Below are 19096 nucleotides of genomic sequence, written 5' to 3'. Positions count from 1 at the left end.
ACAAAATTATCTGGAGTCTGTCTGTGATTTTGAAATAGTGTATTAGCAATTACAGTGACAAAATGTTTTTTAAATAGTAATGTCAACATACCTATGTCACACAGCTCTAGTCCATGAGCAATCTAAGCAGATGTCACACTGTGGGACCCACATCTATGAAATCGTAAGGAAAAGTGACAACTCAGTGACCATACACTGGGTAAAAATGACAGACAGGAGAGAGGTAGTAGTGTCAAAGTACATGTAGTAGGCAGGTTTGTATTCCTACCTGTGTCTCACTGGAAATATTGCAGGATCACTGAGACCCTGTTCTGCATGTCTTCTTCCTCTGCTTCCTCCTCATCACTGTCCACAGGCTCCACAGCTGCAACAACACCGCCATCTGGACCATCCTCCTGCAGAAAAGGCACCTGGCATCGCAAAGCCAAGTTGTGAAGCATACAGCAGGCCACGATGATCTGGCACACCTCTTTGGTGAGTAGAATAGGGATCCACCTGTCATATGGAGGCACCTGAACCTGGCCTTCAGGAGGCCGAAGGTCCGCTCGATCACCCTCCTAGTTCGCCCATGGGACTCATTGTAGCGTTCTTCTGCCCTTATCCTGGGATTCCTCACTGGGGTCAGTAGCCATGACAGGTTGGGGTAACCAGAGTCAACTGCGAATGGCGAGGGGCAACTGTTAGACACACACTAACCTGGAGGGATAACCCCAGACCCAGACAACCATTCCCACTGACTAGCTTCCAGGTGCTCACCTAATAGCCACACACGGTGCCTCTGGAGTTGCCCCATCACATAAGGGATGCTGCTATTCCACAGGATGTAGGCGTCATGCACTGGGCCAGGGAACATGGCATTCACATGGGAGATGTACTGGTCTGCCAAACATACCATCTGTACATTCATAGAATGATAACTCTTCTGGTTTCTGTACACCTGTTCACTCCTGTGGGGGGGGGACCAAAGCCACATGGGTCCCATCAATGGCACCTATGATGTTGGGGATATGTCCTAGGGCATATAAATCACCTTTCACTGTAGGCAAATCCTCCACCTGAGGGAAAACGATGTAGCTCTGCATGTGTTTCAGAAGGGCAGACAACACTCTGGACAATACGTTGGAAAACATAGGCTGGGACATCCCTGATGCCATGGCCACAGTTGTTTGAAATGACCCACTTGCAAGGAAATGGAGCACTGACAGCACCTGCACTTGAGGGGGGATTCCTGTGGGATGGCGGATTGCTGACATCAAGTCTGGCTCCAGCTGGGCACACAGTTCCTGGATTGTGGCATGGTCAAGCCTGTTGGTGATTATCAAATGTCGCTCCTCCATTGTCGACAGGTCCACCAACGGTCGGTACACCGGAGGATGCCGCCATCTCCTCACATGTCCCAGCGGTGCCTATGAAGGACAACAGCGAGCACAGAGTCAAACAACTCAGAGGTACGTACCCACAGTTTACCCAGAACACCAATCATACACAAATGGTGGCCTGTATTTGTGTTGAGTCTAGGCCTAGGTATGTGTGACGCAGTTGAAAATGAAGCCATGTGGGCCCCTGAAATGGCGGCTGCCTGACATATAAAGTGGGACAATGGGATGTGAGGTAACTGCGCTGGCGTTGTACACCGTTGCGGAAGGCGGTCTAAGACCGGGGCGCAATGCTGCATTGGTTAACATTGGACCCTAAGGGTCCCAGGAGCCAATGACGATGTACGCTGCCATTTTCTATCTGTTCAATCACTCGATACCTGATCTTCGACAGGAGAGGACCTACACTGCAAGTGCTGCTGTGACCTCAGTCTGGAAGAGACAATGGCTCGTGCGTCTGGGGAAAGGGCCCCTGGCTTCACATCTGAGGAGTTGGAGAAGCTCGTGGATGGGGTCCTCCCAAAGTACACGCTACTTTACGGTCCTCCAGACAAATAGGTAAGTACACAGGGAGCATGTTGTATGGGCTATGCCTGTGTGGAGAGGGCTGGATGTAAGAAGGAAGGGGGCAGAGTGCTGCGTGCATGAAAGACGGTGAATGCATGTTCCACCTGGCAAGGGTAGGGATGGGGATCAATCACTTTGACGGTGCAGTTGGTAATGACTTCTCTTCTTCCCCTGTACATTTCATGTAGGACAGCGCCCACCAGAAGAAAGATATTTGGGGTGCCATCGCCAAGGACGTCCGGACCGTGGGGGCCTACCACAGATGGAGCACCCACTGCCGGAAAAGATGGGAGGACATTCGCCGCTGGAGCAAGAAGACGGCGGAGGCTCAGCTGGGGATGGCCTCCCAAAGTGGGAGGGGTGCCCGTCGCACCATGACCCCCCTGATGTTCAGGATCCTGGCGGTGGCCTACCCGGAGTTGGATGGGCGCTTGAGGGCATCACAGCAGACACAAGGGGGTGAGTACACTCTCATTCTGCTGACTTTGCGCGCAGTGGAGTTGTCTGGGTGGGGGAGGAGGGTTGTGGGTTTCCCTAGGCCAGGGCGAGTTCCGTAGGTAAGGCCCCTCCGTAAGGCAGGCCATGTGGCACCCCAGCCCACCTCTGTAGAGTGCCAAGTACACCTAGTCATGCCCCTGTGTCATCTATGTGTGCAGATGTCGTCCATAGACTTGTAGGCCATTTCCAAGGAATTGAACAGTGGAGCCCAAGAGCACGGCGTAGTGCAGGGGGCTTCTGTGTCTGTCATGTCCGCCAACAGTAGCGGTAATCCATGCACTCAACATGTCTTTCTTCTGTCACCCCCCCCCCTTTTTGTGGTCTCCCTGTTCTTGTGTGCATTAACATCATCAGGCGGAGGAGCAGTGGCACCGGAGCATGAGGGAGCTGCATCCCACATGGCCCTGGAGGGCGAGACTACGGACTCGGAATTCACCAGTGGGACGGAGGGCGAGGGGAGCTCCAATGCGGGGACAGGAGCTGACACCAGTGACACGGACTCGTCCTCTGATGGGAGCTCCCTTGTGGTGGCAGCAACATCTGTGCCCCCCACACCTACAGGTACGGCCGCCACCCCCCCACCAGCACCGCCCTCCCAGCAGCCCCTCAGCCTTCGCCTCGTGCCCGTTCACCCAGGAGGGTGGGCATCACCTTCGCCCCAGGCACCTCAGGCCCTGCCCCCAGTCACCCCTGCTGCCCTCAGTGAGGAGGCCATTGACCTCCTCAGGTCCCTCACTGTTGGGCAGTCTACCATTCTGAATGCCATCCAGGGTGTAGAAAGGCAGTTGCAACAAACTAATGTATTCATGGAGGGCATTCATTCTGGTCAGGCCCTTCACTGAGCTTTTCAAACTCTGGCCTCAGCACTGATGGCAGCCATTGTCCCTGTCTCTAGCCTCCCCCCTCCAACTTCCTCCACCCAGACCCAATCCCCTGTACCTCTGCCTATCCCAAGCATACCATCAGACCAGCCTGAACACACCTCAACACACAAGGGAAGCTCTGGCAAACATAAGCACCACACATCCCACAGGCACTCACGCAAGCAACACACACATGCAGACACACCAACATCCACTGCCTCCACTGTGTCCCCCTCCTCGTCGTCTCTCTCCTCCCTCCCAGTCTCGCCTACACTCACACCTGCATGCACTACCTCTACAGCCACTACGTCCCTCACCAGCACACCCACCAGCACACCCCACTCACGTGCAGTCACCACCCCCACTACCATTCTCACGTCCCCTGTGTCCTCTCCCAGTGTGTCTGTGACGCCCCCTCCCAAGATACACAAACGCAGGCACACACCTACCCAACAGCCATCCACCTCACGACAGCCTCCAGCGCATGCACCTTCACCCAAAGTCACCAAACGAACATCTCCTACTACCACCACCTCTTCCTCCACTCCCAAAGCCCCTCCAGATACCCGTCCTAGTGTGTCCCAAAAACTTTTCCTGTCCCTCATTGACCTTTTTCCCACACCTTCCCCACCCCGTCCATCTCATAGGTCCCGAAGTAGCACCTCAGCCAAAACATCTCCGGCACCAGTGGTGCCTGTAGTCACCGGTATGTGGAGTGCTCCGGCCACCAGGACAGCCAGTGTGGCACGAAGCCACAGCACAGACAGTCCCCCACCTGTGAAGCATCAGAAGTGGGCCAGTGTCCGGCGGGAGAGGGGGAAGACTCCAGCCACCAAAGCGGCTCCCAGGGGTCCCGGTGGAAGTGTGGAGTCAGCTGTGACACCTTCCAAGGTGGGGAAGGGCCACAAGAAACCCAGCAAGTCTGGGAAGAGCTGCACGGCGGAGAAGACCGCCATCATCCCCGCTGGCCAGAAGGCCACCGCCAGCCCCAGCCCAGCTGCCCAGGAGGCCACCGCCAGCCCCAGCACAGCTGCCCAGGAGGCCACTGCCACCCCCAGCCCAGCTGTCCAGGAGGCCACCACCAGTCCCAGCCCAGCTGCCCAGGAGGCCACTGCCAGCCCCAGCCCAGCTGCCCAGGAGGCCACCGCCAGCCCCAGCCCAGCTGCCCAGGAGGCCACCGCCAGGCCCTGCGCAGCTGCCTAGGAGGCCACCGCCAGCACCAGCCCAGCTGCCCAGGAGGCCACTGCCAGCACCAGCCCCGCTGGGCCACGAAGGACCGCCAGCAAAAGCCCCACTGGGCCATGAAGGACCGCCAGCAAAAGCCCCGCTGGGCCATGAAGGACCGCCAGCAAAAGCCCTGCTGGGCCATGAAGGACCGCCAGCAAAAGCCCCGCTGAACAGGGCACCGCCAACTCAAGCACCGCTGAACAGGGCACCGCCAACTCAAGCACTGCTGAACAGGGCACCGCCAACTCAAGCACCGCTAGCCCATGAGCGGCAGGGGCACTGACGCAACTGAGTCCGTCACGGGGTGAGTGATGCACTCTGGGCACCCGTACCCCTCCAGAACCAGTGGAGAGATCCATCCACTACCTCTGTCCTTCACAGGAGAAAGCACTCTGGGCACCAGTCCCCCTCCAGAACCAGTGGAGCGATCCATCCACTACCTCTGTCCTTCACAGGATAAAGCACTCTGGGCACCAGTCCCCCTCCAGAACCAGTGGAGAAATCCATCCACTACCTCTGTCCTTAACAGGATGAAGCACTCTGGGCACCAGTCCCCCTCCAGAACCAGTGGAGAGATCCATCCACTACCTCTGTCCTTCACAGGATAAAGCACTCTGGGCACCAGTCCCCCTCCAGAACCAGTAGAGACTGTCATTGACTACCTCTGTCCTTCACAGGATAAAGCACTCTGGGCACCAGTCCCCCTCCAGAACCAGTGGAGAGATCCATCCACTACCTCTGTCCTTCACAGGATAAAGCACTCTGGGCACCATGCCCCCTCCAGAACCAGTGGAGACTGTTATCCACTTGAGACACTGTGGCTTTGCACTCCCCAGGGCAAACCACCCACTGTAGAGACTTGAGAGACTGTGGCATTGCACTCCCCAGGATTGAACAGTGGGCAACCCACCCTTTGTAGAGACTTGAGAGACTGTGGCTTTGCACTCCCCAGGATGAAGCAGTGGGCAAACCACCCACTGTATAGACTTGAGAGACTGTGGCTTTGCACTCCCCAGGTCTGAACAGTGGGCAACCCACCCACTGTAGAGACTTGAGACTGTGGTTTTGCACTCCCCAGGATGAAGCAGTGGGCAAACCACCCTCTGTAGAGACTTGAGAGACTGTGGCTTTGCACTCCCCAGGATTCAACAGTGGGCATGTGGCCCCCTCGTGGATTTGGCGTCGTGCACTCAAGCGGCTGAGGTGCCCCCCCTTTCCCTCCCCCTGAGGTGCCTGTTTTCTTGGTATCTGATGCCCCTGCAGTGTTCTCTCCGTCATGGTCGGGGATCTTGTGTGGGCCTCGCCCATACCATGCGGTCCCAGAGTTCCACTGACTTTCTTTGTGCAGTACCTGGACTACTATGCCTAGTATTTATTTTGTACATGGTGTATATATATATATATGTTTCTGCCTACTTGTTTTTAATATATTCCGATGGTTACACTAATTTTCTTCGGTCTTTGAATTCTTCCGGGAGGTTTAGGGGGTTGTAACTGTGATGTATTGATATGCATTAGTGTGTGTGTTGTAGTGGGTGGGGGGGTGGGGGTGGGTGTGTTGCGTGTGTGTGTCCCTGTTTTTTGCCTCCCCCCTCCCCTGTGTCGTAGGTGCAGTACTCACCGTGGTCTTTGCCGCTGGCGCTCGTGCTGCTGGTAGAGGAGCAGGAAGACTATTGCAGGTAGGATTTGGAGTTCCGGTTGCATGGTGTCCTCATTCCTCGTGGAGTGTGTAGAGGTGAGCGTTTTCCCTTCGTAATTCCTGTTTCCGCCGTGTTTTTATCTGTGGTGAATCCACCCCGGAAAAGGTGGCGGGTTGGCCTGTCATAATAGTGTGGGCTGTACATTGTCTCCCGCCTGTCTGTTGGCGGTGACCGCTGCGCTGTTTGTTTGTACTGCCGTGGCGGTCGGAGTGTTAACGTGGCTGTCTTTGTTGGCAGTTTCCGCCACTGTTGTAATGACCACCTATGTGGTTTTTTTTTGTCTTTTCTTGTCGATGGAGTTTATCCAGTGTGACAAATAAATTGAAATGAAATGAAATTACACCTGGGTCCCAGTGAGGTGGTGTAAAATAGTCTCTCAAATTATTGTTAAAGTAAATCTACAAGGTGGATAAATGTATCCTCATTGTCTCAAAACTGACATTAATAGGTGGCAGAGGAACAAACTGGCTGACAGAGGAAACTTTTTTAGATTTAGTCCTGCGGGTCAGCTCATAATCGGTTTTGGATGTTTTTTTTTTGCAATGACACTTAAAGCAGCAAATAACATTTTGGGCCCATATTTGTTAAAAAGTGGCGCATCAGAGCTGGGAAACCACTTTTTTGCGCACCCTATCGGCACCTAACGACACCATGGTTGTACTGTATTTAGAACACGGTGCACCATGGCAGTCATTAGCGAAATAGCCTCAACATTTCTTATGCTATTGTGGTGCTTTGCTACACTAGCGTCAAGATGTTTGATGCTAGTGTAGCAAATTTCAAGGAGGCCCATAGAGGTCTATGAGAGCATCATTTTAACACCTGCTTTCAGCACGTGTTAAAAATGATGCTTATAATGGCGCTGTGAAATCTGTTGCATTTCACTGTGCCATTTTTGCAGGCCTCCTAGCGCCAGAATGCCCCCTTTGAATACATTATGCCTGGTGCATGCAAGCATAATGTAGCATGAGGGGGTTAAAAAGTGGTGCAATATGTGCATTGCGCCAATTTGTAAATATGGCGCAGGGAAAAGGCCACCTTAGCATCAAAAAAAGTACGCCAAGGTTGCACCAAGGGCTCTTAAATATGCCCCTTGGAGTAACAGCTTGTGTGATGACAAAGCATCTGTTTGCAATTCATGGTTTTTGTAATGTCTTGGCCCTTAGGCCCGCATGCAGACACACGGACACATACGTTGGGTACATACAACAGGCCTAGAGACGTGCACTTGGCCCCTTTTATTGGTAGGCGCCAGTCACTCGTGACGCCTGTGTTGGATGGGGTAGAGTGAGTGTGAAAGCCAGCTATCGGGCAGTGGCTTAATACAGTGAAGTGTCCAACAGAACACTACAGTTTGAACGTTTTACAATTGTTTGTGGTAGCACAAGCTGTACGGTGGCTTGCACTATGCCTCTAGGAGTTACCACTCTCTATTTCTAGATGGTGGAACACACTCGGCTACACTATTCCCATGATAATTAGGGCTCGGGTTGCTTGGGAAAGGTTAACTGTTGCCAGTGCTTTGTTCTCACACAGTTGGTCTTGCAGAAGAGGAAAAATGATTTTGGCTCTTTTTCCTGTAAGAAGGTGCGCCGTTTAGTGGAAAAATGAGAGCAAATACAAATTCATATCCTGGAGCAATGTCTGTAATCTGGCCGACTTTGCCGATAACATGCCAAGGAGCTGGTCTTGTTCTAGTTCTTGCATTTTGACAGTTTTTCATCCTCCATCCAGAGCTCATCAGCATCATTCATGTTTTAACTTTATCGACTTGTCTACTGAATTGCTTTCTGAATGTTAGGTTCCCAGGGACTCTGATGTATATATAGCCTTCAATTCATTTTAAAAGAAGAGGATTTTTATCCCTGCGGAAATTATTGGCAAAAACAGATTAAGAGTCTCTTCAGTCATCATGAATGTTGTGTGTTTGATGTAATCATCTTTAAAGTTTTACTTTTCATACTTATTTGTGCATGAACTCTTACAAGGACCGTGGTCTCAACAGCCACTCGATTCAATATCCGTCCACAATGTTTTCAGTCTTTTGCTCGAAAATGATTAGAACGTTTACTTTTTCATCTGATGTATCTTCCTGCGTGTACAATTCATTTCAGGGGAATGACTTGTTTTCCTTTCGAAGATTTCATTTCCTTCCATCTCGAAATTTGATGAAATCTCTTTCTTTTTGCCTCCGCTCTCGGGAAGAGCTGACATCTAGTATCACACACAATGTAGCTGTCCCATAAGAAGTAATTCATTTCTGCCAAAGATAAGACATCATTTTTTTACGTTGACACAAGATGACTGATATTGTTCTTCAAGAGTCGTGCAGAGCAATGTAACCACTTTAGCGCTGCACTTTAGGTCTGTATGTGTTTTGTATAAGACAGTGTTTTATACAGATGAAAAAAACGAGTGTCGCTCAGAATATTTTGAACTATGGATGGATCCAGAACTAGTGACTAGTCTTTTTTATTCTGCAGTTTTTTCCTAGCGTTCTTCACGATATGGTATGTCTTGCAAATGATGGATTGTTAACCGCTATGTTTCCAATATATAAAGTTTAGTGTCAGAGTGTAAAACATGGTAGAAGACCTAAAACTGTTCGCATTTGTCTGCTCAAATACAAGTCACAAAAATATTAAAAATACGAATAGTATGAGGCTTACATCAGTGTTGTAGTAGAATATTATTGTTTGCATATCCTTTGAAAAGTATCGCTCAAACAATAGAAAATATACAGCCCGAGGTACAATATTTTGTAAAGGATACTTAGGTATCAAAATATACGGGGGAAGATATTTCTGCATAAAATATTTTGGCGTACAGTCTATGTGTCTCCACCCCTATCGAACCATGTAAATGAGGGCTGTGGGGACATGTACACCTTAAAATATGACAGTAATGTTAACACATGCGACATTACAGGCGTATTTTACCTTATAAAATGCTTCTAATGCTTAGGGAAAATTGTCAACTTGCAATGTTTACAACTGTGAATAATGAAGAAACCATTATCTGAGAATGATTACGCACAAATAAAACAACAATTGCAATTTTAAGGGCACACTTACAGCCTATTTCTTGGACTCTGTCCCCTTCCCATTGTTCTGCTTGATGTTGTGGGGCGAGGGACAGGAGACAGCCTTCAAGATGCACATCATCATACTAATAAAAAAGAAGAGGAACATTAACGACAAAGACACAAACGTGTTGAACTTTGTAAAAGACTCAGAGTCTAATTAAGATGTTGGTGATCTTACTTCCAAACAGTGCAGGTGACAAGCCTGAAAAGACCATCATGTCAGTGGTCTCCCACCCGTCAAATTTAGATGTATTGTGGCTAAGCTAACAGACTGTATTCCGTCAAACCAGCTGCATCCTGCAGCCAATGCGGTGGACTCCAATGCCGATGATTAGCACTCTGTCTCCATCCTGACAGCGGCATCCCGTCAAGCCTATCCAGATCACACAGTTATCCTAGCAGTGTGTCAGCGGTGGACCCCTGATGGCTGGAGTCTGTCGCAGGATCCTTTCAGTAAAGTACCATGGCTGTGGCCATTGTTTGGATGCCAGTAGCCCACACCTCTAGCAAATTGCACAATTGTGAAGGCCTGCAAAACACACTATAAAACACACTTCATTTCAAACCATGATCTTTTGCCATGTTACTGCAGAAGACCAGAAAGACGTCCAAATCCACAACATAGGAGACAGGCTTTTTGATTCAGTTTTTTCTTCAATCTAATTTTTTCAGTACTATTCATTTTTTGAGCACTAGTTGTGTTTAGATATATTTCACAATGGCAGGGAATAGAAAGCTCAATTTCACAGAGGGGAAATTGTCATGGTGGATGAGATCATTAGAGTAGAGCTACAACAGTTTGAAGCAAATGTCCAAAATACTACCATTTCAGTGAAAAGGCAAGTTTGGACCAGAATAGCTGAGGGTGAATGCAGCAGACAACAACCTGTGTACACAGAAGGATATTAGGAAGAGGTGGAATGACCTGTGGGGGAAGTTTTGTTCACTGGCCTCCACCCAAGTGTAACCTAGAGGCCCAGAGGACAGGTGGTGGTTCTCCTCTCCCCACATTACAAATCATTCCCTCGGTAGAGATGTTAATGCAAATCTTACATCCTGAAGGCTTGACTGGAATCCCAGGTCCTAAACTAGCTCCTGGACAGTTAGCAGGCACAGAGGGAGAGCAGTGCAGTGATATAGAACATCAATTACATTGTGTGCTCCTTGACTGGGGTGATGTATGACATTTATGACATCCTGCATAGGGCTTTCCCCTTTCCATCTGCCCCTGTCTGTGGTCCCTCCACATCTGGGCAAAGTACACCACTGCCAGCCACAGACAGGAACCCTGTGCTAGCCCCCCTCACTGGAGGTGACAGTCATGTGGACCAGAAACAGAGGATGGCAAGACCAATACCACCACCTCCAAGAGACGCCAAACCTAATTTCCACCTGTGTGCCTACCATTCACTCTGTGGACTGTTTCATGGACATATTTACCTTTTCAGAGGATGGTAGTATTTTGGACATTGGACTTCAAACTCCATTTGGCTGTACTAGGCATATTTGCATCCACCATGATAGACTCCTCTTAGTTTATTACATCTTATTGTATTTCACCTCACAATAGATTTTTTGTCTGAATAAATTTAATGGACACAGAGTAAAAGACTCTTGTTTGATTATTTGTTGCATTGCCTTTGTCATGTCCATCTTCCACCATCCTGTTGTGGAAACTATTGAACCTCTGTTTGTGAAAAAATGTTGCAATTACAAAGAGGAAACGTGTCAATAAATTTAAAGTAAACAAACTTGACTGAGAATATATGTGCCACATATTAATGTTACAAACAGGTCCTGGCAGAAATTGGATCAAAAACACTCTTAAATCCAATATCTGTGACATTCAGAGCTATATGCTCCACTAACTTGGTACCATGGCAGTTAGGGAACATGAAATTGGAACAAATTAAATAGGCAAACTATTACTGATGCATGATCAGTTGGAGCCATGCATCTTGCCCTCACAAAAAGAACCCTGAATCAATAACACCAATAGCCTACATCATGGCATTGACAACATTTGAGGCCACATGGCCAGTACAGGACATTGTAAAAATATATGGCATAATGACACATTCACATTTCAGTAGTGTGCTAACAAAAAGTCCTATCACCTATTATGAAGCTCATCAACAGTTACCTCTGCAGTCCACAAATTGAAGATTTAGCCAATGTGAAGGGTAGAACAGTATGCTAGTGCTTGACATGCATATGTGGTTTGAGCAACTCAGGTGGCACATTTTGAATTGATGGCACCATCTCACAGGAAACAGGTCACATACAATCTTCATAAATTCCATGCTTTCAGAGTGCAGTTTGTCTTTGGAATAAATTTATCAATCCCAAGTGGGTGTCTGTCCCAGGATCAACACATGTACTCTTTGTACTTCAAAACAGCAACATATCACAGACAATGTTGCAACACTGAATTTCCCAAATGAAAATGACATGATGAAAGACCCTAAAACTAAAAACCAAGACAAAACTAATTTTACCAGAAATAAAATTGAAATCACTTGACAATTCATGAGGACACACATACTTAGCACAAGCATGGTTCATCTATGTAAAAGACCTCATAACCCAATGTAGGGAAACTCTGATCTACTAACATGCTTGCCTTGACCTTTCCTTCACTGACCATTCCTAACAAATTACCATAGCAGAAAGACATGTATTCCAAGGCACAAGTTGTACTGACATTTGAGCTTAATATTTGTAAAAGGATACTTACACTCAGTAATCACTCTGGCTGGCATCTGACAGGGTATGTGGACTGGCATTTGGCTAGCTGTGTGTGTAGTGACCAGCAACAAGTCACTAGTCACACACCGTGAGCCAAATGCCAGCTCGCACACACCACCAGCCAATCACCAGTCCGTGCAGATTGCTATCCAATCACAAGTCCATGCACACCACCAGCCAATCACTGGTTCACACAAACTGCCAGCCAAGTGCCAGTCCAAGCACACCACCAGCCAAGCACCAGTTCCCTCACACTGTCAGCCAAGCACCAGTCCCTGCACACCGCAGGCCAAGCGCTAGTTCTCGCACTTCACCAGCCAGATGTCAGTTGATTCACACCACCAGCTAAGCACCAGTTCACACTCACCACCAGCTAATGCACCAGTCCATGTACACTGCCAGCCAATCACCAGTCCACACACACCGCCATCATATATCTTTTTGCAAAAAATAAATACAATTGGAAGTAGATGAAAAACTACAACTACAAACACCACAACTCTAATTAAATACATCACACTAGTGCCAACTGTGAAATTTGAACAAAAAATATAAAATGAACAGACCAGTCAGTTCACTTTTGCACTCATGGTTGCTCCCAATAATCAAGTGTTGTGTGGTACAATTTAAAATATGTAGGTTCACATAGCCCAAGATTAGAAAGACCCTCAGTACGTAAGACTCTTCTTCAACACGCCTCTTCAGACACAGACTCTACATTTCCTACAGGGCAATTTCTTTTGGGTGTGGGAGGAATGTGATCAGGAAAGTGGTGCTGTTTCAATCAAGCCAAATCCTCCACCACTTCAACTCTAGGAGCACTTGCTTGCTCCACTACTACATGGCTGCCTAACACAGACTGTTGAAACTGAACATATGTCATCTTTGAATCTGGAGGGGAATCCTTGAATACAACAAAAGCATTGGAGGTTGCTAAATGGAACAAATTAATAGCCAACTACTTATGCCAAATTAAGCCCTATAAACAGCAGTGTAAGGTTCCAACCTCCGACCTACTCTACATACACCACCTATGTGCTTATTGTATCCTTAAATGCACAAAGGTTTGCACACTTCAGTAACCTGACTCAAAACAGTCACAGATTAAGTACTTTCATCATGAATGTTTGCCAGCATGTGGACATTTCTTCTGTCTGCAGATTTTACAGCTAGAAGTTCATCAAAGACTGCACTGTCCTCTCTGAAACTTTTTACATGTAAGCTCTTTAGGGTAACCTTTGCAGTTAGGGTGGGTTCTGCCACAAGCAACAGTGTCCACTTTGACCAATTCCCTGAACAACTGCATACCAGTCTAGAAGTTATATATGTATGAATGTTGTCCTTTATTTAAAAATCCTCTGCCAAGTTCCCACACAATTTTAACAATGACTCTGAAAGTTCACTGACAGCTATGGAGGTTAATATAACAATCCCTACCAGTATACACCCTGAAATTAGAGACATATCCAGTACTACTCTCAAAAAGCATATACATCTTAATTTCATAATGTGCCCTGTTGCTAGGAGTGTACTGCATACAAATCAAACAGCCCTTGAACAGAATCAAACGACTCATCCACACCTATTTCTTTCCCCAGAACATAGCTCGCTTAAAAGTAATCTACAAAATGATCAAGAACATGCTGAATCTTAAATAGATGGTCACAATCAGGGTGATATTGTGGCAATGTTGAAGCATTATGAACAAAATGCAGCTTCCGAAGCAGAAGCAAATACCGATAATGAGTCTTGGCTGCTGGAAATATTGCAGTTGTCATAAAGGAACTAGTAGACCAATTTAAAGACCGCAACGGCTTCCTTATCAAAAACATCAAAAAAGTTAAGCCAGAGAACTAATTCAACTCATTCAGATTTATGGCAGTCTACCATCTATCTATAGAGTGGTTCTTAAGTCTGGCACTGGTATCCTTCAAATACTGTTCAGCTTATAAATTGGTCTGATCAACAATCCCATCCAAAAATACATCATCCATAAACAACTGAAACTGAAAGAAATGTACAGGCAAAAGAAATGTACAGGCAAAAGTCTCAGGATTAACCCCGTAACACCAGTAAAGGCAGACAACACAGGCTGCAGCATGGTTGGGGCAACCCAAAGCTCAGCACTTTTAGTGAGAAGACTTTCAGCCCCAAGCTATAATTTGGATGCCTCCTGCTGCACTATCGGCATTCCAGTGTCCTCCTCTAAAAGAGAGACTTCTTCTGCACTGAGAGTGGCTCCATCATCAGATGATTCCCCTCAGACAGAAAATTCACTGCCAGAATCTTGGACTTCCTCTTCTGGCTCAGATGAGAAGTCAGTCTCAGAATCATGGTCAGAGGAAATTTGAAAACCATACCAAAGACCTGCTGAGCGGAAATCATGTGGCCAGCCATAATCCTTACTAATAAAAGTAACATGACGAATAAGTAATAAATAACCAACACTGTGTAAAATAGGTAATAACCAAAGTGTGGCTTTATTAAACAGAAAGTAAAACTACTGACATAAAGTAATCCGAAAGGAAAGGCCAATCGATACAAAGCACTCAAAGACCTATATACTCAAAAACAAATTCAACTCACTTGCCAGAGGCAGCTAGACCCAGGATCACATGCACATTCTCTGCACAGATACTGCAAGCACCAACAGTATCCCACTAGGAAGGAAAAACTAAAGAAAATTACACACAAGGCAAAACAATACACATCATGTACAAATCCAAGGAGAATTTCAAACACATTAAAGCAGAAGCTAAATATGCTGCTATTATTACACCATTTATAGAAAAAAAATATTCATGCAGGGCAATGATACACATTTTGAGAAAACAATACAAAGAACATTTTCTTACCAAACATAAACAACTACACAATCTGAAGATCTACCAGTGATGAAACCGCAAGCAGGAGTCACAGCAAAGGAAATCTAAATCTTTGTACTTGAATAAAAAGGAGAAATAAAACATTACAATTGCAAATGATGGCAAGAAAACAGTTAACATTATAAAATGATATGTTTGCCCACCACCACCCTAATGCCAGCCACACATATCAGTCAGAAGCCAGTCAACATACACCGTCAGCCAGGATCCAGTTGACGCACATCACCTGCAAAATCATCAGTTGAAACACACTGACGTCCAAGCACCAGTCTACACACACCGCCAGCAAAGTACCAATCCACACAGACTACTAGCCAATTGTTAGTCCACGTATATCGCCAGGCAAGCACCAATCTATGCACATCCCCAGATAAGCACCAAACCACACACACCACCAGGGGAGCGCCAGTCCTCAGACACCGCCAGGCAAACACCAGTCTATACACACCGCCAACCAAACGCTAGTCCACATACACCGCCAATCAAGTGCAAGTCCACACACACCGTCAGCCAAGTGCCAGTGCACACAAGTGCATAATGCTGGCATATGCAGACCGTCAGAAGAACTCGAGTTCACGCACACACAGAAACTTTCCCTGGTGTCTAGTGGGCCTAAACATTTCAGTGATCTGTCGCCAAAGGGGTAGAAACAGCCAAAATATGTGCCGTCCTCAACACATGCCCACCATGGCTGAGAACGGCACCACACTGTCCTCGGCACCGAAGGGGTTAAAAACATTGTTGTGACGTTTTACCTGTGTTTGAGGTACTGCCTATAAAAACGATGGGGCTTATTTAAGAGCCGCTAGCGACATTCCAACACTACATTAGCGTCATATTTTTATGCTAATGTGGCATTATATGGACAAAAACACAGCACCATATTTACAAAGTGATACACTGCATGCATTGCACCGCTTTGTAAACATTTGCACTACATTATGCCTGCACCAGGCATATTATATGCAAGGTGGGCATTCCCCCATTGGAGGGGCCAAACCCATGGCACAAGGAAATCTAAGAGAATTCCTTGCAACATTTTTTCGGCACTTTTTATGCCTGCTTAGAGCAGGCGTTAAAATTAGGTTTCTATTGCTTGCAATGGGCCTTTGGGTGCTTTGCAGCATAAGCGTCAGAATTGTTAATGCTATTCCTGCAAAGCACCAGACTAGCATCAAATATTCAGATGCAAGTCCCTTGACTACTGCCATGGTGCACCGTTTTTTAAATACGGCGCACACATGGTGCCGTTAGGAGGGCGCTAAGGAGCGCAAGATAAGTGGAGGTGCACTGTGGGCAGTGTCACTTTTTTTATAGCTATGCCCACTGTTTCCATTTTTCCTGTTCTAAAGCAGCATTGGAGGACTATTGCTGTACATTTACCAATGGATCTGCCTATAAAAAGCAAGAACCACTCCCTCGAGGCACACAGTGCTGTGGAGTGTCACCATATCAGTTTAATTTGAAAACTAGCAGGGGTCTTCTTACTACTATTGGTATTATTCAGGTAATTTCAATACATTGCTTGCTTGCAATAACTACCACAGCCTTAAAAACAATGTAATTTTATGCTCTTTAACACACAATACATTTAAATGGCTGTGACAACATGCGTTGTTTGTACATTATTGGGGACCAAACAGCAATTGTTTGCATCACAATCTGGTCAATAGTAATTTTTCTTAATCTCTCTTTCTGTCCATCACTGGAAATCAGAAAGCAGCAAAAATCTTTAAAATAAGAACAGTCTTTCTCCGAACAGCGCAGACGTGGGTGGACCAATCTGCAGAGACACACGGAGATAAACAGCACAATCAATTTACCAGAAAAATATTTTATTACGTTTTCCGGTTGACTAATTTATTTAGGAATAAATATTTTAAGGGTATTTTTATCTTTCAAGTTTACTTTGTTCTTTAGAGTAAATGTAATTAAAAAATAGAGGCCCATATTTATACTTTTTTAGCTCTGCATTTTCGTCATTTTTTGTATTTTGTAAGTTTGCGCCATTTTTGTGTCAAAAATCAGCGCAAATGTGGCACTAAAAAAGTATAAATATGGGCCATAATATTTAAACTTCCAACTGAGCCATCCATAATTCTAGTTTCAGTATTTTTATGTACTGATTTGATTTTTACATAGCAGTTTGTTTGTCTCTTTCATTTGTGTTTCCTAGCAAATGAATTACAAGTAGAAAAACTTTGGATGTTTCCAGCTTGACACTGGGTTGTGTCTGTGCTTCTCATTTTCTCATTCATGGTCCATAGTTTCATAGTTAGGAGGCATTTTCCCTTATATGATTTTCTCCAAAGAGATTGTTGTTCCTCGCAAAGCCTTTTGCCTTAGTAAAATAGAAAACTATGGGCCAAATATGTGAAGAATGTTTGCGGTCACGAACAGCCTGATTCCTAGAAGCAGCAAATTGGGCTGTATGCTACAGAAATAATGCTTTTTCTGATGTGCAAAGCCTAAATTGTGGAATCACAATTTGGAGTTTGGGATTTGATATTTGGAAAGGGTGCATTTAGGCCATCCTTTCATAATACCGATCCTCAGTGTTATGTACAAATATTTTGCGACCGAATTGCAGACACAAAACATTTGCAATTAATCATCAACTTAAAATTGGTGGTACACCCTTTGCAAATGGGAAGGAGTCCCCAGGGGACCCCTTCTGATTTGAAAATTGTTGAATAAATATTTTGAGGCACAGGCACTGCCTACTCCTAAAAATTGAAACTTAAACGTTTTATTTTTTTCTTTAGAAACACATGCCATTTTCTTTTAAGGAAAATAGGCTGCATTAAAACAATTGCTGTATTTAAAAACATGATTGTCTGCTGACCTCAGATGTCCACCATCCCTGAGATAGCAGAGAACCTAGCGGGTCGCAAATTGCAACCTACTTTATTGATATTCATGAGGTAGGTCTATTTGCGTCACAATAGGAATCACTAATGGAACTCAAAATGGCAATTACTTACTAGTGATTCACAGGAAATCACAAATAGGAATTCGCTATTCCTTATCTTTGTACATCTGGCACATAATGACATATTCTAATAGTCTACCAGTCGACTTTCTCTGAGAGGCTAACCTTTTTGAGGCTGCTTGGTATACCAGTAGGGAAATTGACCCATGAAAAAAAAACATTACAGCAACTTATTTTTTTTTAAATTTGTTTTTTGTTTTTTTTTACTTCACAATTTTACTTGTCCATTCCGAGTTCCAAAGGGTGGAATTATAAACATAGGACATGTTTTGTTTGAGATATCATTAAAGATGTGTTAAAGTAGAACTGTACAGTTAACTAAAAACGTGCTTTTCTGCTTGGTTGTATATTATCATCTGATGAAGCTCACTTGTAATCCCTATTTCTCCCAAGTACTTTAGCTGAGAACACTTTCAGCACTCTCATGGAACGGGGAGGTGCCATCTGACATCCTAGGGAAGTTATTGTTTGGCAGAAGCATACTCACTTTTATGTCAGGTACTAAAGCTAAGGAATAACAGTGACCCAGAAGTAAATGAAAAGTGTCACCATTGTTCCGGGGGGTGATGGTGGGGGGGGTGAAGTTTAAAATATTTTGTGGCTAGATTGTGGAAGGCATGGTAACTCTTAGATAATCTGTTTGATAAAAGTAAAACACTTGGGCCCATATTTATCGTTGTTTCATGCAGTGCAAATCAGCAAGCCATCTTGCTACTCTGCATAAAAGGAAAAAGACAGGTATATGCCACATTTAACATTATAAGGCACATTCCTGTCCTGTCTTACCACTGGCATACATTTGGCTGCCTAGTGCCAATGCCGGCACCCTTGTGTCATGGTGCAAGGGTGCCCGCGTTGTGGGCAGGATTGTTTTTGTGCAGGAGGGGATACCTTCCTGCCCAAAAACAATCCTCAGATGCATTCCTCTTTCTATGTGCACTTCAGAATGCAGCATCTGTTGACAGAGGAAAAAACAAGGACACATAAAGATATTTCTCCTTGCTACGCATCACCTGAGAGTCATAGCATTTTTAGGCATTCCCAGGTCTACCACTACTGGTAAATTTGGGAATGCACCAAAATCTATGGGTGGATGCATGGGAACAGCCACATACACACACTGAAAGCTTCCCTGGGGCAGAGTAATGCCCCAGG

The sequence above is a fragment of the Pleurodeles waltl genome, chromosome 7 (genome assembly GCF_031143425.1).
Source record: "Pleurodeles waltl isolate 20211129_DDA chromosome 7, aPleWal1.hap1.20221129, whole genome shotgun sequence".
Classification (NCBI taxonomy): domain Eukaryota; kingdom Metazoa; phylum Chordata; class Amphibia; order Caudata; family Salamandridae; genus Pleurodeles; species Pleurodeles waltl.
Note: the sequence above shows the minus strand (reverse complement) of the source record.